This window comes from Saccopteryx bilineata, chromosome 6 (assembly GCF_036850765.1).
Source record: "Saccopteryx bilineata isolate mSacBil1 chromosome 6, mSacBil1_pri_phased_curated, whole genome shotgun sequence".
Lineage (NCBI taxonomy): Eukaryota > Metazoa > Chordata > Mammalia > Chiroptera > Emballonuridae > Saccopteryx > Saccopteryx bilineata.
In genome coordinates, this window is record NC_089495.1 from 34308865 (window position 1) to 34335990 (window position 27126).

General features: G+C 44.4%; 1 protein-coding gene across 4 annotated transcripts in view; it reads left to right on the forward strand.

Moving 5' to 3' along the window:
• Positions 1–4599: 4599 nt before the first annotated feature.
• CSGALNACT1 (chondroitin sulfate N-acetylgalactosaminyltransferase 1) overlaps positions 4600–27126 on the forward strand; it is a 344630-nt gene continuing 322103 nt past the window's right edge. Inside the window, exon 1 of one of the 4 annotated variants that reach the window (XM_066234116.1) lies at positions 4600–4721. The gene's annotated coding sequence lies outside the window, so the exon portion shown is untranslated. The remainder of the gene's footprint in view (positions 4722–27126) is intronic. The other 3 variants (XM_066234107.1, XM_066234112.1, XM_066234108.1) reach the window with 3 other exon arrangements.

Here is a 27126-nt window from a genome sequence, read left to right on the forward strand (position 1 = left end):
AAATACATAGAATAAATTCCTTTTCTAGCATTCGAAGTGCCCCATCATCTAGACCCAGGGCACTTTTTAGACTCTTATTTCCTCCCTAAATGTCCCCAGTGTTCTGGTCACTGTAGTTCACCATTTTCAGGACATGAACAGCACTGACCCATCTCGGCTTCCCTGGTCAGGCTTTACTTTGTGGGTGCCACCCTCCTATTTTCTCTGCCCATCAAAATCCCACTCATTTTTCAAGATCTGAAAAGCTACTTCTAACATGAAGCCATCCAAGAGCACCTCAGGGATCTCTCTCTCTCTTTCTTTTTGATTTTTATAATATTTTACTGGCTTTTCCTACTAGATTTTAGGTCCCTTGAGGTTACAGACTGTGCAGAGTCATTTTTATAGTTCCCACTGTGCCTGGTACACACTCACTGCCTAACTGACTGTTGTTGGATGAATAATAACTTGGCTAAAACATCTTCTGGTGGTATTTTAAAAAATTAATTATTATTTTTAGTGAGAGGAGGGGAGGCAGAGACAGGCTCCTACATGTGCCCTGACTGGGATCCACCCGGCAAGCCCACTAGGGGGCGATGCTCTGCCCATCTTAGGTCCTTGCTCCAGAGCCAATTTTTTTAGCACCTGAGGCAGAGTCCATGCATGGAGCCATCCTCCTCAGTGCCTGGTACCAATGGCTCTAATTGAGCCTTGGCTGCAGGAGGAGAGGAGAAGAGAGAGAGAGAGAGAGAAGCAAATGGGGGAGGGGTGGAGAAGCAGATGGTCACTTCTCCTGTGTGCTCTGGCCAGGACTCAAACCTGGGACATACACACGCCAGGCCGACACTCTACCACTGAGCCAACCGGCCAGGGTCTCTGGTGGTATTTACAAAAAGCCACATGTCTGAGATAGCCAGACACCCACTACTGGCCTCCACTACTTAGAAGGCAGAGTTCCCCCCAGGTGCACATGTGTGGTAATACACAATGACTGCCTTGCCTGCACAGGTTTTAGATCCTTATGACAAAGGAAAGGAAACACCCTTACTTGAAATGGGTAAAATTTGTTTTCTGTGTCAGCACCACCTTTGCCTTTGTATGTCTTTTTCACTTTGGGGTGGGTACCTCACTTGTTGCTTCTCCTTTAAGCATTTGTTATGTTTGGATCTATTGATTTTAACTAGACTTTTCCTTCCTATCCCCAGGCCATCTTCCCTGTTCAGTGTTAATATTTTATACACTAACACTCCTGTTCTAACATCCTTGAGTACACACCTTCATACGTTCTATTTCTACTGTTGGTTATAAAGGCTCTTACAATAATGTATGTTGTTGAAACATATTCTTTTATTATTGGAGATCTTACAATAGTGGAGATTTATAGCCATGCACTGAGTAGGGCCTGAACATGGAACAGGAGTTTGCAGATATTGACTTAAGTGATAAGTGAGATACATATTTTTTAAAAAGATGCTAATAATGCTTGGAAAGCAACAACAATAATAATTTAAAATAGTCCTTTCATCAGAGTTAAAAAAATAATTAAAGCTGTAATGAAAGTCAGAGGACCTCCTCTCTGTAAACCAAAGAGATTTGAGTTATTCAAGGGAAATGTTTGCAAACCAGTATTCCTGGTTGAGCTATGGTGCACATGGGCAGGTGGGTGCGACTACTGTAGAACTGAAGGCGTTTGAGCTGATTGGCCTTTAGCTCTCTGGGATTTCTGTCGGGAAGATACAGGTCGGATGTGGATTGAACTCTGGTGCTTCTCTTCTGCTCTTATTTTTCTGTAGCTCTCACTGAAACCCTTTTGTTTTTTTTCTTTAAACAAGGGGCAAAGCTCAGTGTAGAGAAGTAGAATGGAAAAGTTGAGCTGTGAAGCACTTGGTGTACTGGGTGGCTTTTATGTGAAACCTCCGTTTTCCTGTGGCCAGCGTTGAGCTGCTCCTGTCACCCGTCACTTGGAGACAGAGCTTCTCAGGGGCACCGTGAGGCCTCCTTCTGGACTCACCTGGAAGGAAACAGCATGGATAACGCAGAGTGTAAGACTGAAAACGTTATGAACCAAGTTCATTAGTTTGATGTGTATACTTAAAAGACGTCAACATAAAACATCCAGAAGTTAAAAGCATCCCTTCTTCAGTCAACAAATATTAATTAAGCCTATGTTTGAGTTACACTGCTTATAGAATGAGGTCTTCAACATGTGTGATTTTTTTTTAATCATGGAAAACAAAGTATTTTGGGGGTCAAACATTATTTATTTTACTCTTTTTAAATGAAAACCTATTTGGGAATATATTGCATAGTTTCAAGATTTCTGAAGTAGACCATATGGAATATATTGTAATTAGATCCTATCTCAGCAACTCACCACTCACAGTACTGTCTGGCGAGTCTGTATGCTTTAGTACAACAGGCCTCTCCCATCTAATGAGCTATCTCTGACTACATAGCACATTTGCTGTGATCTTAAGTCAGATAACTTGATTACTAGAGCTATTTAAAGAGTCAACACAACTTGAGTGACCACCTGATGCATCTCTTAGAAAGTAGAGCAATTGTGTTTTTTTTCTTTAAACATTTTTATTTTATTTTTTTAACAGGGACAGAGAGAGAGTCAGAGAGAGGAATACATAGGGACAGACAGACAGGAATGAAGAGAGATGAGAAGCATCAATCATCAGTTTTTTTGTTTTTTTTCAATTTTTTATTTATTCATTTTAGAGAGGAGAGGGAGAGACAGAGAGAGAGAGAGAGAGAGAGAGAGAGAGAGAGAGAAGGGGGAAGGAGCTGGAAGCATCAACTCTCATATGTGCCTTGACCAGGCAAGCCCAGGGTTTTGAACTGGCGACCTCAGCATTTCCAGGTCGACGCTTTATCCACTGCGCCACCACAGGTCAGGCGATCATCAGTTTTTTGTTGCAACACCTTAGTTGTTCATTGATTGCTTTCTCATATGTCCTTGACCGTGAGCCTTCAGCAGACCGAGTAACCCCTTGCTCAAGCCAGCGACCTTGGGTCCAAGCTGGTGAGCTTTTTGCTCAAGCCAGATGAGCCTGCACTCAAGCTGGCGACCTCGGGGTCTTGAACCTGGGTCTTCTGCTTCCCAGTCTGACACTCTATCCACTACAGCAATTGTGTTTTAATGAATGAGCTTCATTCACCAGCTGCTCTTTCAGCTCCTGGATGTCTGGGTCAGGGTTCTCAAGGATCCTGGCGAGGTTGAGCAATCTGAACTTGAACTGTGTGAAATATTTCTGTACTTAAATACCTATGCAGTATATATTTAAAATAAGTTATTAAACAAATTACATATTATAATGTACAGATTTTGCACTTTATGAGTGTAAAAGTTTGACATTGTATGTATTGTTTTGAATCTATTTTTAAATGGATTAACTCTTCCCACCCCCAAGGGGATAAAATCACTCTGGTGACCTTACTCATTTTCAGAACTTTCTATATATTCTTTACTGTTACCACATTACCAGCCCCATAATAAGGTACTTTTATAATGTGCTTGAAAATTCAAATAACATATTCTGATTTCTAAATCACGATAGTTATGAAGACTGTATAACTGCATAAGAGCACTACAGCTAAAAGCTAAAATTCATGTAGAAAACATTTTTTTTTGTGGTAAGTCTTGAAAATTGATTTTTAACATCTGGATTTGGTGTTCAACCCCAGTTTTTCCAGTCCTTTGAGCTTTGAAGTGTAAAGGAACCCATTCTTTTACTGGTGTCACCGTCTCAATACTGCCAGACATCATTTCAGAAGGGGACCTGCAGAGGTGTGGTCTCTTCCCCTCAGACACCGCTGTTTCTCCCTCAGAGAAGTGCTGGAGCACCTACAAATAGAACGGCACTTGTGGCCCACGAGGGTGTGTGATTGTGTGTGTGTGTGTGTGTGTGGCTTTTATTATTTAATACCCCACTTACCTGTTTGCCCGCTTCTTCTCCTAGGCCTCCCAGTGGCCGTCAGGGGTCCCTGCGACATCACTTCCCCACGGTGGGAAGCTAGAATGGTTCTGACCTTCTCTCTAAATAAAAGCTCTCTAGTGAAGGCGTTATAACCAGAGCCGCAAAGACAGTGACTACAGAATTAATTCTCCAAGGTCCAATTTACAAAGTTTCTGTGAGTAAGTCGTCCCAGGAAGGGAGGGCCGCCCAGGGAGGGGAAAGGCGACGGCCTGGAGGGGGAAGGGAGGGCGCCTGGGCAGCTCGGTCCCGAAAGAGGAAGGACCGCATACTTGTGGGATAGACGCCCGACCACCCCTCTCCACGGGCGCCGGCCGCGCGCCAGTGTCTTCCCCCCTTCCCTCAACTTTTCCGTGTCTCAGGGACCAGTCACGTGCAGAAACGCCCACCTGCAGGGGATCCCGGGTCTCCGAGCGTGCCCCCGTCAGCGGGCGGACAGCATTCGACCGGGGCGCCCCGTTCCGACCGGGCGGAGGGACCAGCGGGGCGCCGGGGGGAGCAGGTGGGCGCAGCAAAGCGCGACCCCCGCCGGCCACCGCAGCGCGGGCCCGCGGCCGGCGGTCCCCACCCCGGGCGAGCGCTCGGGCTCGGCGGCGGTTCAGCCCGCCCGCCGCCACCGCTCCCCGCCCCCTGGTCCCCGGAGGCTCCGCGGCTGCCGGAGCGGGAGGTGGAGCCGAGCCCGCGGCGGCCGCGCAGGAGGGAAAGTTCGGCGGCGCGGGAGCGACAGGAGCCGGCGGGCAGCCCCGGGGGCGCCTCGGGGTGAGTGGGGTCCCTGCATGGCTGGCCGGGTGTGGCGCGCCGCGCGGGGGCGTTGGTGCGGCTCCCTTGCGCTCTCCAGCCCGAGACCTCGGGGAGGCTCGTGCAGCCCGGGAGGATGGTGCGGCTCCCGGCCTCCCGCCGTCCTGCCGCCGGCGCTGCGGGATCAGGCGCTGGGCGCCGCGGTGCTCTGGGCGGCTCGGTCCCGGGAGGGCGCGGCGCCTTCGGGGGGCGCGCGGGGACGCGCGGGGGAGGCTTCCAGGGAGGGTCCCTGCTGCTGCCGTGCCGGGTGTCACTGCTTTGCCAACCTTTATCGTGGCCTTTAGCTGTTTAAGGACTTTCTCCTATAACCACGAAAGAGTAGCCTTGACACGTGCCCGCCGGGCTGTATTGGGGTGTTATTTTTGCTGCGATGGAGGGTGGAGGGGGCGTGCCAAGCGTGGTGGGTGAGCTGCGTGCTCTCTTGCCTTGGACCCAGACCTCGGTCATCGCGACCGAGGATGCCCAGAGGAAGTGTTTTTGTGAGGTCAGTGAAGGGGAGCTCTTCGAGGGCATGATCTGGCGGTCCCGGGGTTTGCAGGTCCGGGAGGAGGAGGAAGAGCTGTACAAAGAGAAGGCAAAGTTGTTGTTTCCGCGGCATTTCCTGCACCTGCGTTACCGTCAGTGATTTTGAAGTTATCTTTTCATCGATGAGCAAAGAGTGATGGGAGAGGAAAAGATTTTAACAGTACTGTACATGCTGAAACAGTGAGCCTTGGTAAATACTAATATATGATAGAGTGGTTATTTCACAAACTCCACTTTTATTCTGATTTCAAAGCCTCAGCATAGTTTTTACTGAAATGTCATTAGATAGGTCTAGATAGATGATAATGATAATTAACTGTTCTTCCACATCTTTTTACTAGAAATGTAAATGTAATTCTACCAGAGTTTTTGGATTTTGTTAACAGTGTTCATACAAGAAAGTCATAATTATCATAGTTACTTTTAACGATGAGCACTAATAAGCCCTGTTATGTGCTGTCATGTTGCTAATTGGAAGGAAAAAAGTGTTTCAGTTGAAAATAGGAGCATAAAGCAGAAAGGAAAGCCTTAGTCACAACAAGTGACCCGAAAACTTGTAACAGTGCAGAAAAGGATGTAGGATTGTGGGTTGTGTACCCAGAGAATGGCAGTTCCTGGAGAGCAAGGGACAGCAATACCCACAGGAACCCCATAACTGTTTCATAATTCCTCTGCATTGAACTCCATGCTATATACAGTACTGTGTTCATCTCTGTGTTCCAAGTCTCACCGTCTGTTTGCACGCTATATTGATGGGGTTCACAGCAAAGTGGCAAGCATTTGGATTCACTGTTTACACTATAGTGAAGCGAGCATTTGATTTGCCATCCCAGGCACCTGGGTTCCAGGCAGCCTCTCCCATTTATTAACTGTATCACCAAGGGTTAGTCATTTATACTTTCCCAGTCTTTGTTTCCTATGTGGTGAAATGGCAGTAATATTCCTCACGTTAAGGAGATGTTAAGCAGAATGAAATACCACTTAGGAATTTAGTCCCTTGTCTGAAGTGCAGTAAGAGCTTCAATGTTGCCTCTTGTCTTTTGTCTTCCTTTCTCTTAGGAATCCCCAACTCTGGCCTATTTCAACATTTTTTTTAAATTTTAAATTCCTTCTTCTTTGCAATCTTACTTTTCATTCATTCATTCATTCATTCATTCAACTATCATTGGTTGAGGAACCTCAGATGCTGCCCACTCTCGCTTTCTAGGTATTTGAAAATAAGGAGCTGACACTTTGAAGATGGGGTGGTTGATACTTCAGGCTTTTCCTGTTGGTGAGAATCCATCATAGGGTTATATGATGGTGAATTGTACTTCCCAATCTTCATATTGTCCTAGCTCTGCCCTTAATGTGCTATTATTACATTGAAAAGAAATGACAAGATGCTCTGTGAGGGTGCTCATCTCTCCTATTTACCCCGTCTCTCTATGTCCAGCCCTGGCAGGGTGTCAGGGCATAGTAAATATTTGTTGATTTGAAATACAAAATGTAATGGAGTTATTCTTCAGGTCACCCCCACCCCCTTTTAATACATTCCTGATGAAAGGGCTTTGGGATTCTAAATGATAGCCCTACTATATTTTACGGCTAATAGAGATTATTAAAGAAGCAAAGCTCAGGTAGACTTTATTACCTATTGATTTTGCCCTTGTGATGAAGCATTGTTATAAAACGGATAAAGCCAGGTTGGAGCGGTGCTTCACCGCTAGGGGCCTCCTCTGCCTCGTGTATCACCCGAGGCTGGCGTTTATTGCCATTATTCTGTTCTTTAAGGTAGCAAAAGAATTTAACTTCCTGGGTTCTCAACATGGAATACTTTATTAGAAAAGAGCAACCTTGTGTGAAAAGCATTACCAAAGGCCTAAAAATAAATGAAAGCGGTCTTAAATGACAGATTCAGTACCCTTCTGGAATAACTTGAGAGTTAAAGGCTTAATGGAGATGGAAGAATTGGGCTTTTTTACTTTGCACATCTTTATATTCAAATGTATGATTTAAAAGAAAATTTCCTAAAGAAATCAAATATATGATTTTGATCTGGTGTTTTCAAGTGGTTTTTTTTTTTTGTTTTTTTTTTTTGCAACTGTTTAAAATGGCTTTATTTCCTAGATAGATACTTGTAGTAATAACAATATGACTCTTGTTGTAGATAAAAAGGAATAGTATCTGGTCAGTGGAAGCTCCTGGTGTCTTTTTTAAAAGGAGACTACATTAAATTCCACCTTTAAAAATATATATTTTATTACATTCCAAGATGCATCATTGAAAGGTGTGTTTCTTCTGCGAGTTTTTGAGAAGATTTCTTGTTTCTAAATTCTAATTTGAATGAAGTTAGTCGGCCTTGAGATTCTGGAACAACTTTAAGAAGTGTTGGTGTTTTTGTTTGTCCGCTAGAACCTGCTATTTGGTAGAAAGAGTGCTGACAGTGTATGCAAGCAAATATTATTACTGAAAATATTGCCATATTGTTTGCAAATAAATGAGAGAATACTGTATTTTCAGGTTTTCAGTGAAATTTATAGTGACAAACTGAACACCATTAATCTCTAAAGTAAAATGAACAACAGAGAAGAGTTCAGTGCGTTGCAGGCCCATAATCTTTCCAAGGGGTTTCTTTCCTTAGCAGAATGCTCTGAGTTTAGAAAATTATCAGACCTCCAATTCTGATTTTCACACAGTAGGAAGGATCTTAAAACAAGACAGTCTGATTTTTGCTATGTTTCTATCCTGGTCTAGGTCAGTACTCTTTAGGGAACCAGGTGTGAAGCTTGCAAATAATTTTTACTATTACTTCTCTTTGATTAAGCTAACTTTTTGGGATAAATGATACAGACCCTGTTTGCATAAAGTAATGCTTCTGTAGGACTGGAATAGTATTGCCTTCACCCTCAAACATCTAGCTAGTGAAGGCCATGGCCTCTCCCTGCTTCTCTCTCCTCCCCAGAGTGAGGCGGAGTCTAAGTCAAAATGAGATGTAGAAAGCTGCATGAAGAACAAGGCATTTCAGTATGGACAGGAGCCTTTGAGCTGACCAAGACTATGGATCTGCTAGGTGGTTGGAAATGAATGAGTCTGTACAGACGGGAGTCATTTGTAGGAACCTGCACCTGGGGGGGGGGTGCGTCCTGGATGGACTGTTTACTAGAATTTGCAGTGAAATGTTGAATCACTAAGTGAAATAGGACTTCACTGCATAGATAATTTTTGTTGTTTTTAGACAATGCACAACATAACATTTGGTTATCCTGGGGTCATGTCTGATACTTGGTTTCATTTTTACACATAGGGACATTTGAGTTGCTAGAGGAACAGGGAAACAGAAAGCAGGGGGGAGGTAGATGGGAACTATGTATTTATACTGAAAACCAGGCCTGCCTGCTTTTGAGTTCCCAAGGAACTCACTTAGGTACACACTGTGCAGCTTAATAACAGGTGTTGTTCACTGGTGATTTGGGGTATACTCATCTATCCTGTTAATGAAATTACAGATATGCGCCACATAACTATGTTTTGGTCAACTACAGACCGAATATATGACAGTGGTCCCGTAAGATTATAATGGAGCTGAAAAATTCCTGTCACCTGGTGATCTCTAGCTGTAGTAACAGCATCGTGCAATGCACTACTCCTGTGTCTGTGGTGATGCTGGTGTAAACAATCCTACTGGGCTGCCAGTAGTATAAGAGTACATACAGCACATACATTTACAGTACTGGGCTCTACTGTCTAGGTGTGTGTAAATGCACTCTGTGATGTTTGCACAATCTTCTAATGAAAATTTCTTAGATTGTATCCCTGTTGTTAAGTGGCACATGACTGCACTAAAAGGATGATGTTCTTCCTCTGATGTCCGGCGTACTCTCAAAAGTGACTTTCTACTTCTGTCTCCCATTTGTTAGAAACTTGCCACAGTTGATGTATCAGTTAACATATGTCAACGGGGCTACTGCTAGTCCACAGAGAGTCCCTCTGTGGTGGATTGTCCTGTATTAGGGTGCATGGCATGGTCCAGACAGAATGGACTGGACTTCTGCCCCACTCACCTCCTGCTGGGCACACTTTGCACAACTTGTGTGCTGCTCTTGTGTGTAAAAGTGGTTAGAACAGTCTTGGCACATAGTAAATGAGAAATATATCATTGCTGGTTATTATCATTATTATGGGTGACATTGCATTCTGGGTAGATCTTTCTAGTAATCACAGTAATCTAGAAGAGAGGATTCAGGTAAACTCGGTGCTTATAATGTTTGCAAAGGCAAGTGATTCATTTTAGGTTTCTTGTTGAGCTACCATTACAGTTCTCTCCGCGTGATAAAAATGGCTAACACCTATGGAGCGCTTAACCGCCTGGCCGCTGCTCCGCTGAGTGGGGGCCTTGAGTTACTCATTTAATCCATGCAGCCAACTTAGGAAGCAGCACTGTTATTACCTGCATTTTACAGATCAGAAAACCAAGGTTTAGGGAGATGAGTTATTTGCCCAAGGTCAGCTCCTAAGTGGTGAACCCGGGCCTTGAGTCCCTGTCTGCCTGGCTCCGGGGCTTGAGCTTGTAGCCTCTGTGCTGTCTTTTCCAGCATCAACACTCATTGAATTGGCAGCCTAGAAAATGTTGTAGAGTTCTGAGGGTTAACAAAATGTGAAAACATCGATTTTCCTTTTGAATATTGTATTTGTATTAGTTTCTAGACATGATGGAAGAAGATGACAAATGAATTTTTATCAGTGGGTCTGCTTCAGCACTTTTTATTTATAGATTCTTATATGTAGCTTTTTCTAGTAGCTCAAAATACAATACAGTGTAGTACAACTTATTTCTGTTCAACATTTAACTTCTGATTAAGGCACTTTGCAGACATGTTATAAGCAGAATGTATGAATAAAATCTGGTGTGTGGGTTGCAGAATACTAAGGTATGAATGAAGGCTGGAGTCAACCATTCATGCATTCATTAAACAAAAACTATTTATTATTCACCCCTTATATTCAGGCACTGTCAGCTAGACACTACAGAGAATTCAAAGATAGGGAAGACTGCAGTAAACAAGAAGGCATTTAAGCCTTTGGATCTGGGCAATCCTGGGGTTTGACTCCCAACTCTACCACTTACTGGGAGTCCTGGTCCCATCGCGCATTTTGAGGCTTGGTTTCCTTGTGAGCATGATAGGGATAATAATACTTTTAGGCTGTTGTAAGAATTGAGTGAGACGTGTGGGGAAGGTGCCGAGCCACTAGAGGTAGGAGGGTGGTGGAGGTGCCTGTTCTTCTTATCTGTCTCTTCTCACTTGCTCCCTTCCCTCCTCTTTCCCTCCTCCCACACTCACGGGGGAGGTAGAGATAAAGGGATCTAAAATCCAAGGTAGGCTGTGATGACTTCATCTAAAATGTTACTCTCTAGTTCTCCCTTTCTGGGCTGTGACAGAACTGGCAATGGCGTTGGGTGATATGCGAGCGGGCGCCAGTGCCGGGTTCCCATCACACTGGGCCGTTCCCCAGGCTGGCCAGAAGCAGAGGAATTCCAGGAGGCAACGGCACCTTGGAGCCCGGGACAGGTGCCTCTGGTGAAGGGTAAGGTTTGGGTCCAGGGGGTGAAGATGAGGCTATTTACAGGAGTAGCCAAGAACTCGGGTCTCGTGGAAATTGGAACACACCAGAAAGGAAGGTTGAGGTGGGTTCAGTGGAAAGGGGTGGGGATCTTGGCAGAGGGAAGGTGAGAATGTGAGTTTATTCTTGAGGGCGGCGAGGTGGGGTCGGGTGGTTCAGATGTGCAGTGCGAGGACAGGCGGGCTCTGCTGAAGGTGGGGAAGAGGCCTGCCGCCCTCCTGCCTCTCCTGGTTGGTGTGCTTCTAGCTCCCTGGTCTCCTGCTGCAGGGCTTTTCCAAAAGCAGTGTATTCTTCCTCGGCAAGGAGCTATTTCAAAATTATTCATTCTTGCCAGTTCCCACTGTAGATCTTCAAGGAGTAGCTGGTATCAGAAAAGAAACCCTTTCAGTTTTTTTTCCAGTTGGAGATTTGGTTAAATACACATTGAAGCAGAGAGCCAGGTCCAAGGGACCCTGCATAGGGTCCTGCTGGCATTTCTGCAGAGTGTGCGATCAGAGAATGTTTTTAGGGAGATGTTCCTAGTGGTTTTATGATAATAAGCTGCCTTGTTTGGTGTCCAGGGCTGATGCTGTGGGTGGTAGGGAGGGAATGCAGGCCTTACAAAGTCATTACAGTTCAGGACTGTCTGCTCCAGCCAGGGAGCAGGAGACCTTGACTCATAGTTTATTTTACATTGGCACATCGGCATAAACCAGCCCTTCTGTGAATAAGCAGACAGAACCTGCCCAGGTGCAAGAGAAGCTTGGTTCAGGGTTTGTAAAAAAAAAATGCAAAAAATTTCAAAATGGTCTTGCATTGGGAACAGTTTAAAGCAAGTTACTGTAATTTTCAACAGCCCGTTTTAAAGGCTTAATGGAGTGTATTAAAATGAAACGAACAAGCAAACTGTGAGGAAACAACACAAAGATAGTTTTGTAGGAGGAGGAGTAGCCCTTGAAATCAAATCCAAGTTCGTGTGGTTTCAGGGAAGATCAGCGGCATAAATGTATGCTGAGCACTCTAATAAGTGAGAAAGTAGGGGAAACAGGGACGTGAACGAGGAAGCAGAGCGTTGTGCGTGGGCGTGGCAGTTCAAGTCCATTCACCCAGCTGTATGACTCCACTGTTTCTTTTCTTTTTTTTCTTTTTTTTGTATATTTCTGAAGCTGGAAACTGGGAGAGACAGTCAGACAGACTCCTGCATGCGCCCGACCGGGATCCACCCGGCACGCCCACCAGGGGGCGACGCTCTGCCCCTCTGGGGCGTCGCTCTGTCGCGACCAGAGCCACTCTAGCGCCTGGGGCAGAGGCCAAGGAGCCATCCCCAGCACCCGGGCCATCTTTGCTCCAATGGAGCCTCGGCTGCGGGAGGGGAAGAGAGAGACAGAGAGGAAGGAGAGGGGGAGGGGTGGAGAGGCAGATGGGCGCCTCTCCTGTGTGCCCTGGCTGGGAATCGAACCCGGGAATTCTGCACGCCAGGCCGACGCTCTACCACTGAGCCAACCCTGGCCGACTTCACTGTTTCTTAACCTGTGATGTTGGGCAAGCTACTTAATTCTGGAGATTCCAGTGTTCTCATCTGTCAAATGAGGGTAATAGTGCCAGCCTCATTGGATGGTTTCCTGATGGGTGTAGATAATGTGCATAAACTGCTTAGCACATGGTCAATACTTGATACATATCAGCTGTTATTACCAAGAAAGAGGCGCACAGGAAGGATGCGTGGAGGGAGAAGCAAGGACCGAGGCACCTGGGGAAGACTAGCAGGAGCAGTGTATATTTATTTGCCTTAGACCTTAAATCTTCTAATGCTACTCTTGGATAATTTTTTAGTGTCTTAAATTCTAGATCATTATAACCAATGTGTTTTGAACACACAATGTATATGTGTCACTATGATGAGGTCCTTTCATCTAGAAATGAATCCCAGAAAACCACCCTTGGTATCCTTATGTAACTCACAGTCTTGGGCTGAGGGGAGTGAGACAGCGAGTGGGACTTGATGTTAAAGAATGAATTCCTGATGTCCCTTGGCTACTTTAAGTAGCTGTCCAACTGATAGTAGCTGTTCTTTTCTTGTTTTTCATCCACTCTACATACAAATGGAGAGGAAATAAGTATGTTTTTCTTGGGCCTCCATAGACATAAGTAACTCAAAATACCCGGGGTACTTTTGGATATCTTATTTGGATAGAGATAGGGTTTATTTAAGAATGTTTGTGACTACATAATGGGGAGCTGGGGAGGAGACTGGTGTTTTGTGTGGATATTTTTTTGGGGGGGTGTATCTACGTCCTGCAAGCTCTTGCTTCTTTCTAAAGTATGTTCCTTGGTGGGCAGGTTCCTTTTGTTTTTTCACTAAACCCACGGCCCTTAGATTTCTGGGACCCATGAGATTTCTGGGCCTGAATAACAGGAGAGAGCGGAGTTTGAAGATTTTTTATTTTATTATTTATTTATTTATTTTATTTTTTGGTGGGCCATTACCTTTAATTCTAGCTTGCACCCCAGCGGGTGAGAAATACACACAGTGGGAAAACACTTCCCTTTCCATTCAGGGCTCCCAAAGCCACTGACTTATCCGAGTTTCCTAGAATCAGAGGGTTCTACCTCACCAGCCTTATTCACCTCTGTTCCCCATCTCCTCCTTTCTGCACAAACTGGCTTCTCCTTCAGCACTCCACCATCTTGGCCACTTCTCTACAATGCTAATTTCAGGAACCGAGAGAGAGTGAAAGAGAGCAAGATTTTTTATTTTTAATCTCTCCAGATGGAGGTATAGACAAATTGCTACCAAAGGAAGCTAGGTTGGTGGAGAAGGGATTCTAAAGTTGATTCACTCTGTGGCCATAAGCAAGTCCTTAATCCTTAAAGTAGGAATTTAATCATTTAGACTCAGGGGCCACTCAAATGCAAAGAAGTGAAATTTATGGACTGTGAGTGGATTCATCTATCTAAATGGTGGCTGAAACCAAAATCTAAGCGTAAAACTCATTTCATTGGATCTGGTTCAACATCTTGGGTCTCAAATATGGCTTTTATTTGTAGAGAGTATTTTATTTACTTAAGTAATTAAAAATCCTGAGGATTTTTTCCCCCATGAATATCCTGGAGTACTCAGGAGAATTTATCCAGCTTTACTGGAATCACCTTTTTGTTTTCTTCTGAGAATAAGTCTGGACCAGAATGTGTCTGGGCTGTTAGTAGAGGCCATGAGAACACCTCATTAGACCTTCTATGCAGAGAGGGTGACTTCGTGTTCATGTTCTGATGGGGATGAGGTGGGAGGAAATGTAGGACTCTGGGCTTTTTGGTTTTCTCCCACTTAAGACAGTGGCCTCAGAAACCACCTGTAGAAATGGTCTGCTCATTGATGACCAGGATGGCAATTTCTTTCCCATGCTCTCAAAATAGTGAGTTTTACTGGTGACCACAGGATGACCACTGGGGCAGGTGGGGGGTGAGTATCGGTCCTTTATAGCAGTGTTTTCCAACCACCAGTCCACAGTCTGGCCCACAGGAGATTTCATGCTGATCCACAAAGGCGTCACCACCTTGAGGATGTATGAACATTATAGACCCAGTGATCTTAGTAGAATCCACTTGTGCTCAGGGTGATTTCCGCCTTGGCGGTCCCTGAAACAATTCTCCTATTTTCACTGGTCCTGAGGTGCAGGAAGGTTGAAAACCACTGCTTTCTAGAACCCTTCTGTTGCCTGAATGCGCAAGGAGGGGCTGGATCTGCTTGTGATGGTTCTGCCTAGGATGGAGGTGCGTGGAAGGCCAGCTTGTTTAAACTCCTTCCCCTCGTCTCCGTGACTGTTTGATTATTTTGGGGGCAACTGTCATGCAGGTATGAAATGGACAAGTATTACTGCTGCTGTTAATAATCACTTAGGAATGAGGGTCAGAGGATGAATGGAGAAGCTTTGGATAAAGCTGGCAATGTTCACTTATTTTATCTATATGAATTAGACATTTTTGAAATGACAAAAATTGTGCATTTGAAAGGGACACTTGGGTCCTGGAGGATTTGTAGGCCTCATTTAATAGTCTTGCTAACGAGCTGTTGGAGTTAGAAGTAACGGGAGGACCCTCAGTTAGCAAGATTACATCAACAGAAATATTCTCTCTGAGATCATTTGGTCTAACGTTAGTCTTTGGCAGAAATAATAGCATGTTTGAGATCATGTTGATTATCTCCATATTTTGCAAATGAACAGAAAGAAGCGCAGAGTGGTGAAGTGATTTAAGATGACCCAGCCACTTAGTGAAATGATGTTGTTAGAAATGTGTTCCATGCTGCTCTTGATGGGCCATGCAACATCCTGTTTTTGGTTCCCCTGCAATGATGTCACCTACACAACTGTCTGCTCTCAGAATCTGTTGAAAACGTGGTTATGAAGCTCACATTATGTGTCTGGCACTGTGTACAGAGCTAGGGGTATGTTAGATGAAAAGACGAGAGTGTCTGACCTCAGGGAGCTCTCACCGTAGAGTGAAATTCAAAGTAGGGACTATATCAAGTTATGGCTTAGTGACCTGTGGAGCACCTTCCCTGGGGGTGGCAAGCTTTCAGTACCTTTTCCGAGGCCAAGGGGATTGGTTTTTATTTCCTGTTGAATTTATAACTCAGAAATGGAAATGATGGCACTAAGTTTCATGAATCAGATCGACTCTAAATGATCTCAGCTTCATATGTAAACATCCAACTAATAAATTCAAAGTTGAAATATTTTGTTCTTTGCACTTCAAATCCATGGCTTTTCTGGAAACACTTGGTAAGTATAGTTCTGGGGGAGTTGGGTTAGGGATACAAGTCCAACATGGGATTGTTTGTGCCTCAGGAGAGGAAAGAGCCACATCTTATCTGGGTAGCATTGGGTAGGGTTATCATTGCATCTGAGTCAGGGGTTGAATACTTGGTTTTTCAATCAAAATGCCCATTTTTCTCCTGGGAACACAGAAATGGCAGAAGGTTTGGAAGAAATCTGCTGTACACTAAACACTATTTGAAACACTTTATTTGTGGAATAAAAGAAATAAAACCGTACCAAAAAATAGACTCAGAAGAATGAGATTCAGATAGATGAAATACTTTGGCTGGGTCCAGTGACTGAGAGGCAGAACCAGCGTTTCAGCGTAGGTCTGTCCATCATTAAGGCTCCAACTCCCAAGACTGCCACGGTGCCTGCATAGGGGTACCTGCATAAGTACCAAGTATAAGCAAGCATTATATGGTGATGGGCATTGTAGTTGCCTTGATGTTATATTTGGACAAGACCATGGACTCTTAGAGCACAGGGACCCTGTTTACAGTTTTTGATGTATTCTACGGAGTGTAGCACAGTGCTTAGGCATAGTAGGTTCTCGATGAGTGTGTGTGTGCAAGAAATGAATGCAGCAGGCCCTGGCCGGTTGGCTCAGTGGTAGAGCGTCGGCCTGGCGTGCGGAAGTCCTGGGTTCAATTCCCGGCCAGGGCACACAGGAGAGGCGCCCATCTGCTTCTCCACCCCTCCCCCTCTCCTTCCTCTCTGTCTCTCTCTTCCCCTCCTGCAGCCAAGGCTCCATTGGAGCAAAGATGGCCCGGGCGCTGGGGATGACTCCTTGGCCTCTGCCCCAGGCGCTAGAGTGGCTCTGGTCGTGACAGAGCGACGCCCTGGAGGGGCAGAGCATCGCCCCCTGGTGGGTATGCCGGGTGGATCCCGGTCGGGCGCATGCGGGAGTCTGTCTGACTGCCTCCTGGTTTCCAGCTTCAGAAAAATTAAAAAAAAAAAAAAAATTAAAAAAAAAAAGAAAGAAAAAGAAAAAAAAATGAATGCAGCAACTTCACGGACAACAGGGTTGGAAAGGAACTGTTCACAAATGTGCAAGTTGCCTTCTAGGATCCCTGTATTTTAGTATCATTCTGACCTTGGAGAAACCGAACAGATAACCTTACCTCAGAAATCTCTTTTGCTGTAATTTGCCGTTCATAAGCATGCCTGCTTTTAACTATGTTCATGCATGTTGTCCTTTTACTTTGTGTTTTCTTAAGAGCTACCTATAAAAAAAATTATGTATTCATAATTTTGTGGCAGGCTGGGTGGATTTAATAGAGTCAGGAAGGCTTTCAACACATTAAGTGTTCCTGCAGGTAATAAAAAGGAGGACTAATTATCTAACTGAAATGCTTATAAGAGATGTTGGACATCTTGACTCACTGGGATTTTGACGGCAGCAAAAGTAGTGAAGAAAAGACAGCTTTGAGAAACAGCAAAGATGATCTATGGGAATCAAGTTATTTTGTTAAATCTATGGTGTGGGTGTATCTATAGCTTACTGAGCAGGAGGACGGGACTAAATAATGCATGGAGTGTTGGGCTGGAGAGGCAATTTGAAAGGATGTGGCGGGTGTTCACAGTTGGAGCCTGTGAGATTTTTACATTGAATGACTATACCTTTCCCATAGCCATCTGTCTCCCTCTTTAATAAGCAATATTCCTTATCAGGCCTGATTTGTGTACATTGATTTCACCATTATACTTGTTAAATATTAAAGCATTTGTTTCTCCTTATGTGAAGTCTAATTAGGCAAAGTGTTCTGTGCAAGCCTGGTATTATCATTCAGTGTAATAGCCTGGTCATTACCTGTGACATACCTTAGCTTCCTGGATCGTTTGTCTTCCCTCCCCTCCCATCAGAGTCCAGTGTACCAAATACAGTGCATGAAAGTTTGATGAAGGGTTCAGCACTGTTGGGCACTGTGTAGAAGGGCCATGCTACAAAGATTAAGAAACCTGTAAAAAATGAGTGTAGAAATTTGTTATCTGTGGTTTTGATTTTTTCATGAATCAGGCTCCTGAGCAGATATAGCTGATAAAATTTATTTTACTAAATTAAAGAATCTAAAAATAGCTTTAAAGGATACAAAATGCAAGTTACAATGATGTTTGGAAGAAGAGAAAACCAACCAGTAGGTAGTAGCATTCTATATATGCTCCTGATAAAAAGAATAATTTTAGGTATCAAACCACTATTCCCTGAAAGTCCATGTGATGGTTCATTCTTAATTTTTCCACTTACTTCTCCCGGGCAGTCTAATCCAAACAGTTATATGCATCAGTGACTTAATATCAAGCATTTTGTTAGTACAGGGCCAAAAAATAAGATTATGAATCATTCTAGCATCTTGGATAAGTTATCTAGCATCATTTTGAGACAACCACTGTAATGAATGTTGTCCTTTTGGGAGTGTTCACAGTGCTTTCTCATTTATTATTTACATTTCTACAAAAATCTGCAGTCTTCTGGGAGCATACACAAACACACAGGCACGTGCATGCTCACATATTGATCGGCATGAACCAGATTAGGAATAAGCCCAGTTTATTGCTGATAATTGTCAGGGAGAAAAGCTTATATATATATATTTTGTGTGTGCGTGTGTGTGACAGAGACAGAGAGAGGGATAGACAGGGACAGACAGACAGGAAGGGAGAGATGAGAAGCATCAACTCTGCCGTGGCACCTCGATTGCTCACCGACTCATCTCATATGCACCCCAACCGGGGGCCACAGCAGACCGGGCGACCCCTTGCCCGGTGACCTTGGGCTCAAGCCAGTGACCTTGGGCTCAAGCTGGTAAGCCCTACCCAAACCAGATGAGCCTGCACTCAAGCTGGTGACTCCGGGGTTTTGACCCTGGGTCCTCTGCGTCCCAGTTCAACACTCCATCCACTGTGCCACAGCTCAGCCAGGCATCAGGGAGAAAAGCTTTTAAGCCATAAGTTTCCTATAACATATAGTTATCAGGCCAACAGGATTTTTCCTCTCAGTGGTCCCAGCAGCTCATGTTGGGGTTTTTGAAAGCGCCTTTGTCCCTTCACGATTGCAGATAGCAGCAGCATTGCTTTCTATTTATGCATTATGGCAAGCAGAGTATCTCCTTAGTGTGAGAATTTATTTTGAGTTGTTTTTGAATATGGTCAAATCAAAATGAGATTTGGCTCATTTTTATATCAAAACAGATATAAAAATCAAAGAATGGAAGAGAACTTATAGATCATCTGGTCTAAATTTTCTGCTTCTCAAATGGAGAAGCTGACGCTCAGAGGCTGATGGTTCAGCCAGGGTCACATTTGCATTAGCTGCAGAAACGGAACTGGAGCTCTGCTCATTCGCTATAATTTCTTTTTCTAATTATTTATTGATTTTTAGAGAGAGAGAGGGAGAGAAACAGAGAGAGACACCCATTTTTTGTTCCACTTATTTATGCATTCATTGGTGGTTTCTTGTATGTGCCCTGACTGGGGATCGAACCTTGGTATATCAGAACCTTGGTATGCTCTCCCAACTGAGCTACCTGGCCAGGGCTCATGGCGCTTTTTCTTCAGGATGATGCGGACTCTTGGCAGATGGAGATGTTTGGACCAGTTCCCATTTCTCAGGCCCTTCATAACTATAGTAGATGGTAGTCTGGGTAGGCTAGAAAGGTTTTGAAGGATAGATTGCTGCCTTACCACCAGCTGAAGACAGAGTTGATATAGTCTGAATCTATCTGGGGTTACAGAAGAATTTGTATTTTATGTTTGCTAATTGGCTAATTGGCAAGAAACTGAGAACTCAAAATCAGGGGCCTGTCATTGAGAATCCGAGTCTAGTAGAGTCCGGCAGGACAGCAGACAGCTGTTCTGGGATTACTCAAGGTAGGGCTGGTTGTTGCTGGGCCAGACCAGGGCTCATCTGGGGACAGTTGGGTCTCTGAGTTGAAGGCCCAGAGTCTGGCTTTTCTCAGCCCGCACTGGCCACCATCGGGCCTTGAGTGAGCCATTTAACCAATGTGCTCCCAGGTCAAGGGGGACCCAGAGGCACAGGTGTTAACATGCCTTGACAAATAACTGTCATGGTGGCTAATAACAAGCACTGTGCTTAAGCACATGGGGTCTGAAGCCTAACATACTTGGGTTAGACCAGCTGTCATATACTAGCTGTGTGATTGAGGCAAGTTACTTGACGGCTCTGAGTAAGGAAAGAGTAATAGCAAATGTTTATGTTGTACTCACCATGTGACAGTGCTGTGTTGTGTTTCAGGAATATTAGCTCATTTAATCTTCACAACAACCCTGTGAGGCAGGTAATACCATCATGCCACCTTACATATGGGGAAACTGAGGCCCAAAGAGGAGGCTTCATATATTGTTCAAGTTTATACAGCTATTGAGGGTGAGAACCGGGGTTTGAATCCTGGCAGTCTCTTGCTCTTTTTCACTTTCCTGTGCTGCCTTTCAGTAGGACTAAGATTGTTGTGAGGATAAAGTGGGATAAGCACACGAGAAGTGTTAGCTGTCATTGTTAATGATAGTAAAGCTCCCATTGCCTTCATAATAGCAATGAAACCTATGCGATCAGCAGGTTCTGTTCCCGTAGACAAGCTCCGTGGAGGCAGGGCATACTCGGAAAACTGGTTTGGCATTTACTAAAGTATTGCCGAGAGAACTCTGAAGACTTGGATAGCTATGGGAGTGTTGGCCAGCAGGGTTACCTTGTTTGAGATTTCGGCCATGACTCCTTTTCAGCTCTGAGGGTTTGCAGACTTTTTCTACTCCAGATAGCTTGGAGTTACCAGTGGTCATCTCTGTAATGTTTTTCCTTAACCTCCCATCCAGACGATGAAGTTGATTAGGTATGCTGAGGGCATTGTTTATGCCTCAGAACTGACCATCACTGCAGACGTCTGTCCCTCAAAGCAACACTGATCTTTTGAGGAAATGCTTCAGCCACTTGTGAAAGTCATTGTTTGACCAGATCTCTCCATTTTGTGTTGAGTTCGTAGGCTAATTCTCAGAGTGCAGTCTTATTTCCAAATTGGTTTGCTGTGGAGATGTTATCTTCTGTTCTTTTGTTTACATTTAAATTCATGTTTTGAATAAATATATGTATATGTAACATGTATGTAATTTTAACTTATAATAATAAAGTGGATAACCATCCAGATGAACATCTAGAACATTCCCTTTGAAGCCCCTCACCTGTGCTTTCTCACTGGTCGTATTTCCTTCCTTTCTGCCATCCTCACTCCCACCCCAGGGGTAACTGCTTTTCCAAATATTATCTTAATGATTTCCTCACTTTTCTTTATAGTTTTACCATGAATGTGCATTACCACATAATACATTAGTTTTGTGACATGCTGTCGAATTGGAAAATCTGACTAACAGCTCAAGATACCCTAGATGATAGTTACTAAAATAAGTTGTGAAAAAGACCAAAATGGGGATTTTCAAAGGAAATAGCTGAATACCAGGTTCACAGCTCTTGAAAATCCCCCTCAGTCTGAGGGTATGAGAAGCATTGCTGTGGGATCTGTAAGGGGATTTATTTGGAGAAGCCTCTGTTGTGAGCCTGCATCAAACCCTCTTCCTGGAGGAAGCATGAGGTGGGGAGGAAGCAAGACTGGAGAGAGGCCACCTGGCGAGCGTGCTGTGTCGCCTCAGGCTGAGAGTGTGCTGCTGGGCTGGCTCTGACTCTTGTGACATGTTCTGGTGGTGTAGCCGAGTGGAGAACAGTGGGCAGGTTTGTTGGAGCAATTGTGCATGCTTTCCAGGGACGAGATGTGGCCCCTGCGGGGATGGAGAGCCAGCCCGGAACTGGTTGACCTGTGCCCGAGAGGCACAGCCAGCTGAGCTTGTGGAGTGCATTTAAGGGGCGGGTTGTGATTGGGAGTGACGAATAGAGGACTTGGATCCATCAGTCATATCCCAGGGATTTTGAGGGGAATCCCTGGAGAACCCACAAAAGTGTATATGAGAGACAGTTGGGTTTAAGTATCAGCTGGTCCAGAGAGTGTGAAGCCATCTGTACTAGTGAGGAGTAAGTTTGCCTGCACTTGAATGAAAGAACAATGGTAACACAAAATAAAAGTTTACATTTCTCTCTTACATAGAATAAGTTAGGAAGTAGGCAATACAGGGATGGGATGGTGGCTCTACACTGTTATTGGGAATAAGCCTCCAAGGTCACTGCTCCCAGGGCTCATGGATGTGGTCTTCATGCTCGTGGTCAGAGAGAGCTGCCAAAGCTCCAGCCATCACATTATGTTCCAGGCAGCAGGAGGAAAGGAAAGGCAGGGGAAGGGTCTGTTCCCTCCATTTTAAACATACTTTCAGGACACTGCATTCAATATTTTTGCTTATCTCTTATTAGCCAGAGTTCAGTCAGAGAGTCACACCCAGTTCTAAGAGAGGTTAGGAAATCGAACCTTGTTGCCAGATAGCAATGGGCCCAGCTTACAATTGGGATTCTTTTCATAAAGAGGAAGGGGCTAATGGATGTTGGGAGGCAGCCAGCAGTCTCTGTCACTCTTATTTTGTGGCAGTTAGCAGTCAGGTGGTTTTTCCTTCTCCCTTTGTTTCAGCCCTGGAGGGGAGAGCAGTAGCAGCTAGCGAGGGGCTGGTGTGGTAGATAGGAGAGGCAGAGGGGCGGGTGTGGTAGATAGGAGAGGCAGAGGGGCGGGTGTGGTAGATAGGAGAGGCAGAGGGGCGGGTGTGGTAGATAGGAGAGGCAGAGGGGCGGGTGTGGTAGATAGGAGAGGCAGAGGCTGACACTCCACCTGTGCAGATACTAGCTGGGGTTATGGGGTGCAGCTAGCAATGTTGTATTTTTGGCCTTACTTAGAAGTTTTATTTATTGACCTGAACATTCTGTTTTCTTAATCACAAGATTCTGTTTCTGTTATCTACAAGTGGCTAGGGAATTGTGGGACCTACTAGAGTTTCCCTTGAATAGTAAGGGGAAAACTAACCCTGAATAGATATGCTTCAACTTGTTAAGGTCTCTATTATCCATAACCATCATGCCGTTTTCATACCTAAAAAAATCATACTTGTTCTTAAAATCACTTAATACCCATTCCTTGATTTATCTAAAAAAGTATCTGTGTTAGTTTGATTTTCACTTGCAGAAGGTCAGTGTGTGGCATGCATAGGTTAGCACTGGCTTTCTCCCACTATCAGCTGCAGGGCTTAGACCTTTCAGAGCACAGGGTGCCTGGTGCGTGGCCTCTGTCCCCCTTTGATTCAAATTCTGTCTCAGGAATTGTGGAGGAGGTTAGTGATAATTCATATTGACACAGAACTTCATGTGTCAGATAGTTGCTGACTCCCACATCAGAAAGTTTGAGACAGTGGAGTTTTAACTTGCTGATTCTTCTGGACAGGGAATTGATTTATTCTTGTTAATGGGAAGTACAAATCTTTGAAGTGGGTAATAATGGAATCTATTTTATGCTTAAATAGAACTTCCCATTGACAACTGGTAGAGTGTGGGCTTTGGATGTGATCTTGTGATGTAACACACCTCAAGGAGCGTGTTCCACATTGATAAGAGGGCTTTTTAAAATAGTGTATTTAGAATATATGGATTAGATTTTATTTTTATTTAACCTAAATTTATGGATATATTCCATTTAAATCACAGCCCGGTGAGCAATAGGAGACAATGAATGGGTTTTATTAGGTTGATATTGCCTGTTCTCCCCTTTATCAAATTATGTTATAACCCTCAGAAATCTTCCTTCAGCGCTATACCATTACCCACCATGTCAGCATAAAGGGCTGCTTAGGAAGTATCATTTGTAGGTAAAAGTATTCCACTTTTTAGTTATTTATATTTTATTCTCTTCATACTTCCAAAATGAATTTTCAGCTTTTAAAAAGAACAAATCATCACCATCAACAAGAAGTCCAATATCATCAAAGTTACAGAATAAGTAAATTAGGAAGTTATTCTCATTCTGAAAAAAAAAAACATCCACCGAACTTTTCTACACAGGATGCAGTAATACAAGGTAATATTGCAAGGTAATGTGTTTGGAAATGGCAATAATTTATAAAGCACCACATATGCAGCTCTTTGCAACTTGATCCATTGCCAAAAGTGAGGTGTCTGTGGATACTTCTTCCTTTTGGTGAACCTTGATATTCTCTTCCTTGTTGTTTCCTTTAGCATATGTTCACTGGGTCCCTGCTCCCTGCTGTGTGCCTGGCTATGTGTGCTGGGGCTGGGGAAAAGTCATATGAAGATACAGGAGCATTTTATTCTAAGTTCAGGATTGAGGAAATTTAATAGCTAAGTGAAAGGTCAAGTACTGGTAAGTCAGAATTTGTTTTCATGTTCTGATTTTCAAGACATCTTCCTTGAGCACAGGAACTAATTCTGGCACATGTTTTATGGCAGCTGATAAATAACATTAACCACAATGGGTGTTTATTGATTATAAATTGGGGCATCCTGTTGTAGAAATACTGTTACTCTTTAATTTCTCTGTATTTCAGGAAGTTAAAAATCATGTTTTTGAGTGCAGATTTTTCTTGTTAGTGAATATCCATCAAAGACAGTAGGAGGGAACCAAGCCATTTTTAGCATACTTAATTTCTAGAAAAAGGGGAAATGTGATTACAGCCAGATTGGTCCAGATTGCAATTTTAGCTAATTCTGTTAACGTGAAAGATTTAGTTTGATTGTAAGAAAGAGTTTGGTAGATAACACTTCTTAAAGAAGTGGTCTTGTTTTCTCTGTACTATCAATGCTTTATGGACATCAAAACCCAAGACAGAATTGCAGTATGACCCAACGACTTGGTTATTATTTGATTCAACATTTTACTTATTTTCTAAATTGTTAACCATTGCAACAATTTAAAAGAGGTTCTTAATGTAAATTATAGAGCAGGGGTCCCCAAACTTTTTACACAAGGGGCCAGTTCACTGTCCCTCAGACGGTTGGAGGGCCGCCACATACAGTGCTCCTCTCACTGACCACCAATGAAAGAGGTGCCCCTTCTGGAAGTGCGGCGGGGGGCCGGATAAATGGCCTCAGGGGGCCACATGGGGCCCGCGGGCCGTAGTTTGGGGATGCCTGTTATAGAGGATGCTGATCCAGAATTAAAGTCTGCCTGATTGGTGGTGGCACAGTGGATAGAGTGTCGACTTGGGACGCTGAGGTCCCAGGTTCATAACCCTGAGGTTACCAGTTTGAGTGTGCGCTCATCTAGCTTGAGCAAAGGTTTGAACACGGGATTGCCAGCTTGAGCATGGGATCATTGAAATGATCCCATTATTACTGGCTTGAGCAAGGGTTCACTGGCTCGGCTGGAGAACCCCACTTCCTCCCACCCCCGTCTCAGGTCAATGCCCGTATAAGAAGCCATCAATGAACAACTAAAGTGCTGCAACTATGAGTTGATGCTTCTCATCTCTCTCCCTTCTTGTCTCTCTCTCCCTCTCTCTCTAAAAAACAAACAAAATAAAAAGAATTAAATTCTAAGCAAGAGCTTTTTTTTTAAAAAAGATGGTGCTATTATATGCACTGTAGTAAAATATACATAATAAAAATTTACCAACTTAACCATTATTTATTTATTTATTTATTTATTTATTTATTTATTTTTTATAGAGACAGAGAGTGAGTCAGAGAGAGGGATAGACAGGGACAGACAGACAGGAACGGAGAGAGATGAGAAGCATCAATCATTAGTTTTTCATTGCGCGTTGCAACACCTTAGTTGTTCATTGATTGCTTTCTCATATGTGCCTTGACTGCGGGCCTTCAGCAGACCGAGTAACCCCTTGCTGGAGCCAGCGACCTTGGGTTCAAGCTGGTGAGCTTTTGCTCAAACCAGATGAGCCCACACTCAAGCTGGCGACCTCGGAGTCTCGAACCTGGGTCCTCTGCATCCCAGTCCGACGCTCTATCCACTGTGCCATCGCCTGGTCAGGCTTAACCATTTTTTTTTAAAGTGAGAGGCAGGGAGGCAGAGACAGACTCCTGCATGTGCCCTGACAGGGACCCAGCTAGCCACCCCTCTACCAGGGTGCTGCTCTGCCCATCTGGAGCTGCTGCTTCGTTGCTTGGCAACAGAGTTATTTCAGCACCTGAGGCGAGGCCATGGAGCCATCCTTAGCGCCTGGGACCAACTTTGCTTGAACCATTCAAGCCATGGCTGTGGGAGGGGGAGGAAGAGAGAGAAAGAGAGAGATAAGGGTAGGGGGTAGAGAAGCAGATGGTTACTTCTGTGTGCCCTGATCAGGAATCAAATCCAGGACTTCTGCATGCTGACTGATGCTCTACCACTGAGCCAACCATCCAGGGCCCATCCTGACTGTTTTTAAGTGTGCAGTTCAGTGGCATTAAATGCATTCACATTGCTGTACAACCATCGCCACCACCCACCTTTAGGACCCTTTGAGGATCTGTTTTCATTGCGAGTTATTTCGAGGCGCTGTGTTCCAGCTAGCCTGATGGAAACTCATTATGGAAAGACGGCATCACAAGTGTCTCAGGTCTTTAAGTTGAAAATGATGTGTCACAAAACAGCCAGCATTAGAGGGCTCCTCCTTCCCTTTCTTTAAGGGAGTCCTTGCACTTTCCACGCTGTCAGGATTCATTCTCCCTGATGCTTTAATGAGTTCTCCCACCCTGTCTCCTAGCAGCATCTGTTCAAAGCCCCTGAAAGCTTTAGAACGTGTGTTGGTGCATAGAGAATGCAGCTGTTCCAAGCTTGGTGCAGGACGTCTGGTTTCAGGCCACCCGGGGCCGTGGCTCTGGGTTCGTGAGAAGTTCTGGCCAGTGGCAGTTGTAGTCTAGTTTGTAAGGTGATTAGAATGATGGAACACAAGAATTATTTCAGTCATGCTGACAAATACCTGTGACTTAAAAGACACTCTGCTCTAGGAATGCAGTTGGGGGTGAGTAGGAATCATTTGAGTGGTCTGCAGACCTGTGGGCTGTTGCTCCTACTCAGGGGTCCAAGCTCCTGCAGTCACTCAGTGGAACTGGGAGGAACAGCTGCCCGGCAGACCCAGCTCTGCACACAGGACAGGCAGCAGTCAGCTCAGCACTGACCTACTCTTCTCTCTTGTGGGTTCACTTTATGCATTTTATTTTATTTTTTCCCCCTCTCCCCTTGTTTTGGATAAAGTCTATTCGGAATAGCAGTCTACTCAAGTATTGTCATTCAGACCTCAGCAAAGACATAATACAAGTTTAACTATGCAGAACATTTTTAGTCATCTAGCATAGTCAGTTTCTCTATTACCAATTTGACTGGAAGCCCTCCATTATGCAAATTCTCTTAGTGACTGCACTTTAAACCCCTCTACAGCCAGCCAGGAGCTGTGCCCTGAGCCATGTGCCATATTTCCCAGTAGTTGTTCCATTTCTGCCTTCGTAAGCCATTGGTGAGAGCACTAGGATATGGGAGTGGATCTTGAGCATTCGAGAA